General features: G+C 48.4%; 1 protein-coding gene across 4 annotated transcripts in view; it reads right to left on the bottom strand.

The window, feature by feature from the left end:
- The window catches only part of Ak8 (adenylate kinase 8), a 131386-nt gene that overhangs the window by 46031 nt on the left and 78316 nt on the right, over positions 1–7039 (bottom strand). The gene's annotated exons all lie outside the window — the stretch shown is intronic.

Here is a 7039-nt window from a genome sequence, read left to right as displayed (position 1 = left end):
GGGGGGGGGGGGGAGAGAAGACTAGGTGTGAGGCTGGAACATGGCCTAGTGCATGTGAGTGAACAGAGAGAGAGAGGGAGAGAGAGGAGGTAGAGAGGGAGAGGAAAGAGAGAGGAGAAAGGGGGAGAGGGGCCCAGCCCCTGTGAGAGCCCAGACAGGGGAATGGAATCTGAGTGGACACAGTCCCCCTGCCTGGAGGCCCTGAGGACAGACGTCAGAGGGAGCTGGGCCGTGAGGAGGTGGAGGAGGTGGAGGAGGTGCTGCCGGAGCTCCTGCCAGATGCTGTTTACCAGTGAAGACAGCAGCGCCTTCCCCAGCAGCCAGAACTTAGGAAGCAGTGTGTATGTAGCCTGCTGAAAGTGACTCAAAGACTGATCCATTCACATGAAAGATGAGCCAGAATCAATAAACAGAGAGGGCGAGTTATGTGAACAGCAGGTGTGGAAATCTTAATCTGGCTTCAGAGTAGTGAAGACTTCATAAGCATAGTCATTATACCTGAAAACGGAAGATAAACTGTTATATTTCTTAAAAGAAAAGATTGATCAGTGCAGATTGAAAACAGTGATCTGCCTGTAATAGATTGGCATGAAAAACGCCAGGCAGTCCCGTCCCTGCCTCTCACCCTCAAGGTGAAGTGGTGTCTGCTGCACTTCGAAATCCACAAATTGGGAAATTTAGGTTTGATCTAATCATGTGGAAAAGACTGGCAGGAAAAAAGGAAAAGAAGAGAAAAGCCTGGTAGAACTAGGAACCGATGTCTGCCTATTTATTTCAGGGCTGGGATTGCACTCAGGGCCTCACGGCGGCCACATAATAGCCCTTTTCTTGTTTATTTTGAAACCGGGCCTTGCTGGGTGGCTGAGGGTCCTCCGACTTGCAGTCCTCCCCTCTGCCCTGAGTCCCTGGGGTCCCAGGGGTGCTTGGCTGCGGACAGAGAACCCTCTAAGTGAGCAGGGAGGGGAAGGTGACAGTAGCATTGACAAGACCCAGAGAAAGCACGCACCATAGGGAAAGGAGGGGACCCAGGAATCCCGAGTGGAGCAACAGTCATGGAGCTCAGGAAAATAAGTAGAAAACAGTCAACCATTCAAGGAAAAAGGCATGCAGATTGCATTAAAAAAATCAAACCAGTTTCATTCAGTCTACAGTGGGGACAAGTCTACGCTCCACTTGGGCCCAAATAGCTTTGGAGCTGTGTCAACAGCAAAAAGTAAGGGGTGCCCAATAGCTGGGAGTGAAAAAGACTCAGAACCCGGCGGACTCCACAGACACCAGGCTGCAGGGCAGGCAGAGAGGGCTCCTTGGAACGTGCAGCAAACTCTGTTTGCTCCCAAAACTGCACAGAAAATGTGGGGAGAGAGAGTCTGCAGGTGGGGGCCAGGCGAGGAAGGCAGAGGAGGCCTCCACGGAGGCCAAGGCCCCAGGACCCACAGCTGCGCAGGAGTCCCCCAGGTCTCAGTGGGTGCCACCTGCACCTGAGGTACAGCCGGAAGAGCCTGAGGTTTGCTGGAGCAGAGTAAACCCAGAGCCCTCCTCCCTCCACCTGCCGAGCCGCTCCTCAGACATGAAGGGTGCGTTCTCCAGAGGACAAGGTGTGGGTTCTTAGGGCTGAAGGGCGCCAAGCACAGGGAGTCACTAACAATGTGCCCACCCCAGGCAGCAGGGCCCTCTCACCACCGGCCTCCCACTGGTCCTGAGACAGGATCCTCCTGAGGATCAAGAGTGGCCCAGAGGAAAGACCCCAAGGACAGAGACCCCAGGAGATCCAGGAGAAGGCCCAGTGGAGACAAAGCAGGGGCCAAGGGGAGCCAGACCTGGGAAGGAAAAGGCAAGAGAGACACTAGGTGGGAGGGAGACCTCTCCTCCCTCCCCTCCTCCAAAAACAAGCCTGTCATTGACATTCTCCAGAGACAGAAAGTCCACGAAGCGAGATCAAGAAACTACAAAGAGAAGATCGAGAAAATAAAGAGAACTCTGCAGAAACTCCCAGAGATAGAGAGGGCAAGAGGGAAAAATAAACTTTAAAAAATAGCTAGAAGCAGAAAAACCCACCACCACCCAAAACAACAACCACCGAAACAAACAAAGAAGAACAAAGGGCAGTCTTGGCGCTCCAGTGCCCACCAGATAAAGAGAGGGCAGTTGTCACCAAGTGTGGAGAAGGGCCAGACCCCAAGGACACGGGCCTCCTGCCTAAGTTCAGCACAATGGAGTGGATCAGACCTGGGTCAAGACATAGGAAACTTCACTGTGACATCAGAACCCGAGACGACTCCCAGAGGGGAAATGTCACAAGTCCCCGAGCATTAGCAAGGGACCTCTCAACAGCATCCCTGGAGACCAACCTTCAGAGGGAAAATGATTCCCAGCTTGTGATTCCCTCCCAGCAAACTACCCAACAAGTCTGAAGAGAGAAAAAAAGACACCGTCAAACATACAAGATGCCAAAAAAAAAAAAAAAATCACTTTCCGAACTTTCCCAGGAAGCTTCCGATGGAAGTGCTCAATTAAAACAATGTAAGAAACCCAAAGCAAGATCACATATAAACTCTCTGACCTGGGGGAAGGTGATGGCACTTTGGAGTCCCAGGATGGCACTGCTGCGGGAGGGTGCCCTCCTCACACTGGCACGCCTGGGTCTCAGGTACAACAGCCTGGTGCTGTCACGCCATCTTTTACCTGGACGGCACTGGAGATGTGCTGTGTCCAACCAGGGAGTTCGGAAAAAAGAGAGATGAGTGTTCCAGAAACAGGGGCTCCGGCTCGGAAGGAAGGTAAAGGGAGGCCCTCTGATTTTAGTGAGGAGAAGTCCTAGAAGATCAGCCAGGCAGTAAGCCCAGAGAAAACCCAGGCCAAACAGGAGAGTTTGGGGGTCACCAAGAAAAAACTGGAACTGGCAGATCACATACTGTGACGGACGTTGTGGAAAACAGTTCTGAGAGGCTATATTGTAAGCGGAAATTACCAATTAATAGGTACACAGAAAACTCATCAAGTGAAAAAGCAAGGTAGTTATTAATTTTAGGAAAAACAAAATGTAAGAAAAGAAAGACAAAAATTCGCTCCTTCCAGTGGGGGAAGCTCCCTCACAGTAGGTTTCCTAGAAGGAAGACACGGCTGAATATTTGGAGCCCACTGGCAGAACTTAGTGCTGTTGTTACCTAGAGCTATCAAGAAGCCTGGAAACAGAGCCTTTTCTTTTCATACACTGGTGTGCGCCTCCGAAAATCCAGGTTTTGTTACTGCAGAGAAAGGGGAGAGTGAGTGTTGGAGTGGACGAGTAGCAGCCACCTGAGTCACTTTCACCAAAGACACATTTCCAACTGAACACGGTGCTAACATGAACCTTCATGTGCCGAATAATATGGCACCAAAACATGCAAAGTAAAACCCACAGAAACACAATAAAAAGAAAAAGGAACACACTATTCAAGGGAAGGTAACAGATCACTTAGTCCTCGATGGACTGATGACAGACAGACTACCACCACTTGGGAGCAACAATAAGGAGATATCCAAATTATAAGATCAATAAGGCTGAGTTAATATATATAACTTTAACTTAGAAATACATGTTATTTTTAATACCTACTGAACAATTATCCACAGGAGAAAAGTTTCAAAAATTTTGATGCCATATTTAAATTATCCATACTCTATAGGAAAATGAAAAATTAATAATAAAAGTTGAAATAATAACAACAAAATGCCAATGACATGAAAATGTTCAAACTCCTAAATAATTCTCAAGTGTAAGAAAACTCAGCTATACCCTCGGAATGCCTTTAAAATAATGAAAACATTAGACATGAAAAATAGGAGATACAGCCACCATTGCAAACAGAAGACCACTCAAAGCCTTCACCATTTCAGCACTGAACCAGAAACACAGGAAATTAGCAGATCATGCATTTTGCTTAAGTCTTATAAAATTAACAAAAGAAACCCAACACAAAAAGAAGCCATGAATCACGGGCTGGGGTGGTGGCTCAGTGGCGGAGCTCTTGCATAGCATGTGTGAGTCACTGGGTTCGATTCTCAGCACCACATATAAATAAATTAAATAAAGGCTCATCAACAACTAAAAATAAGATTAAAAAAAGAAGTCATTGATCAAGAGAAACAAAAGTTCATGAAAACAGAATACAAGTGAAGCAGCAGCAGAATTGATAAACATTTTGTTTGCCAAGCTTTCTTTGGTAAACAAAACAGAAAAAGGAAACAGAAAAATTAAAAAAAAAAAAAAAGGAGGAGGGGGGCTACTAGTTAAAGTAATCCTCAAAAAAGAAGAAGAAACAAACACATAAAACTAGCAACAATAAAGAAAAAAATGACCACAGGTCCAGAAGAAATGGGAGAGCCCCACAGATGGGGGACTCATGCTAATAATGACTTAAAGACCTGGGCGGGAGAAGGGTGATTGTCTAGGAAGAGACTCATTGCGTGTGAAAAGAGAGAAATTAATGCTGTAAGCAAAATCAAGTTGTTAACAAGCCACCTCTGCTCCAAAGTGCCTGCTCCGAGGAATAGTTACTGTGAAGCTGTAAAAACTCTTCCTGATAGGAGCAGGCAGGGAGACCTGGGGATGATCACACTCTGACACTAACACCTGGTGTAAGGGTCCGGCGAAGCGTCGGAGAAAGAGACCACCAAGTGACCACTCATGCAATTGGCAGAAGGGGATTTATTGATCTAGCATGCTAGGGCTCTGTGCCCACTCGAGAAGGGAGAACAGCCCAGAGCCCCGAGCAGGGGCTGAGCACTGCTTAAGTACACTTTTTTTGGGAGGGCGGGGATTTTACATACATCACAGTCTCCTTTAACAAATCATTATACACCGCGGGAAAGTCAAACAACAATTCTTAGACTTGATTAGTACATACATTGGTGGGAACAGGTCAGGCTGGAGTGATAGGTCATTCCTAAGGAGGGTACACATTCAAACTGATTGGTCCAGGCCCTGCAATGCCTACGTGACAAGCTGCACAGGGTCTTGAATGCCATAAATCAACTAAATAGCCAGTAGGGCATTGTCTTAACTGCCTCAGGAATTTAACCCAGGCTTTGCAGTTTAGAAGCAGGTTTACAATGCCTGGTCCTTTACCCTTTAACTTTTACGCTTTAACTTCAATTTCTTTTACCCTTACACTGGGAGCACAAAAATACGGGACTTCAGACCCATATTGTGCACATAAGTGCAAAAACCTAACTAAGGACACACCCATCCATCCCAGCCCCCAGCGGGTTAGTGTCTTACCACTGCCATAGGTATCTCCACAAGCTGCTGCTCTGAACCACTTCAATCTATTATCTCACAGTTCTGTGGGCCAGAGATCCAACGTGAGTCTAAGTGGGCCAAGGCCAAGGTGGGCCAGGCTGAGGTGCTCTCCTGGGTTCACTGGTGTCCCCTGTCCCCACTGCCGCTTCAAGCCAGCAGAGGTGTGTCAAATCCTCCTCTGCTTGGACTCCCTCCAGCTTCCTCTTCTGTCCCCTGTGCTTTAAGGGCTCATGTGATTGTTGTGACCCACCCAGATATTTCAGGGGGACCTCTCTATTTTAAGGTCAATTGGTCAGTAACCCTAATTACATCCCTTTTGTCACATAACATTCAGAGGCATGACAGCTGGGGGCAAATGTCATAAGGGTCAAAAGTCTACCTGCCACAAGCAGTGTTGAGAGACTAACATGCCACGACCCAGCCCAAGAGCCTGACCACTGTTAGAAAAGGTACTGACGTAAGTCATTACTCGAACATGGGACATGTCGTAAAGAGAAAAACATTGTAAATTTTCTTAAAATGGACTTTATAAAATTCAATATCCCCTTCAGACATTTTACACCCATGGAGCCCTAGTTCTGTAACTTTATGGAAAATGCATATCCCTCAAACCAAAGCCTGTGGCCAGCGGTGCTGCCTACCAAGACCGCCCTCGGGTCAGGAAAACAGCCCCCGACCGGCCTGGTTCTGCAAGCACTGCCCAGCCAATACGGCGCCAGCCAGGACAGCACTGCGGCTGAAAGGAGGGGCGCAGGGTAACCATCTGCGGGCGCAGAAGGACCAGCTGCAACACTTCCAGGGACAGGCAGAGGGTTCTAGAAGGAGGCTGGAGCACAGAATCAGGGAAAATCAATCCTGTTTCTGTTCTCCTGAACAACCCTAGAAAATAAGGAGGAGAAATCACTTCATCAAAGTCTCAACAAGAACAACCACAGATAACACCACACGGAAATATGCTTCACAGTGTGGCCCAAGAGTGCTGTGTTCCAACACCTGAGACCCCACATCAGCTTACAGTCGGAAGGCAGGTCCCATTCAAGTCCCCGGCAGTTGTCCTTACACATCGTGAAAGTGCTACAGCCTTCACCAGGAGCAATGAGCGTGTAGAACAGATGATAGGGAGAGTGATGGGAGGGCCTTGGCCTGCATTTATATTGAAACATGTGAGCAGTGTGGCACTGCTGCAGAAACGGACACGTGGAAAACAGAACGTTCAGAAAGAGACCCACGTATTTTGAGAGGCTGGACATACAAATGGACAATGGTCAGACCATACACAAAAGCAGAACCAGAACCGCAATCCACAGCAACTGCCCAGGAACCCAACGAGGAGCCCTCAGCCCCAAGAGTCAGGACCAGCTTCCCTTACTTTGCCACCATTCCCAACGTAGAGGAAGCCAAATATGCTCCCTCACCAATCATGCAGGATGCCCACTTCACGTCGGCCCAGCCCAGCTCCCCAGGCCAACAGCTTGCTCGGGAGGAAGCTGCCCTGGCCCACTTGCCTGCCTGCAGCCTCTGCCCCCTGCCCCCACGAGCTCTCATCAAGTAGCCCTGACCCTGGCTGGCCTTCGCTTTGTTCCACACCACTACGACTGCGGCCCCTCGCAGGTTCAAGGCAGTTGAGGAAGGCAAGGCTACTCAACAGTATTCAGCATGGTTCTGGAACAAATGTTAGCCACCTGGGACAAAGAAGACTCACACTGCATACCCACAGCAAGACAAATACCAAGGGCATCAAAGATTTAAGTGCAAAAA

The sequence above is a fragment of the Marmota marmota genome, unplaced genomic scaffold (assembly GCF_001458135.2).
Source record: "Marmota marmota marmota unplaced genomic scaffold, marMar, whole genome shotgun sequence".
In the NCBI taxonomy this organism is placed as follows: Eukaryota; Metazoa; Chordata; class Mammalia; order Rodentia; family Sciuridae; genus Marmota; species Marmota marmota.
The sequence above is the reverse complement of the archived record's forward strand: the minus strand, read 5'-3'. Positions and strand labels throughout refer to the sequence as shown.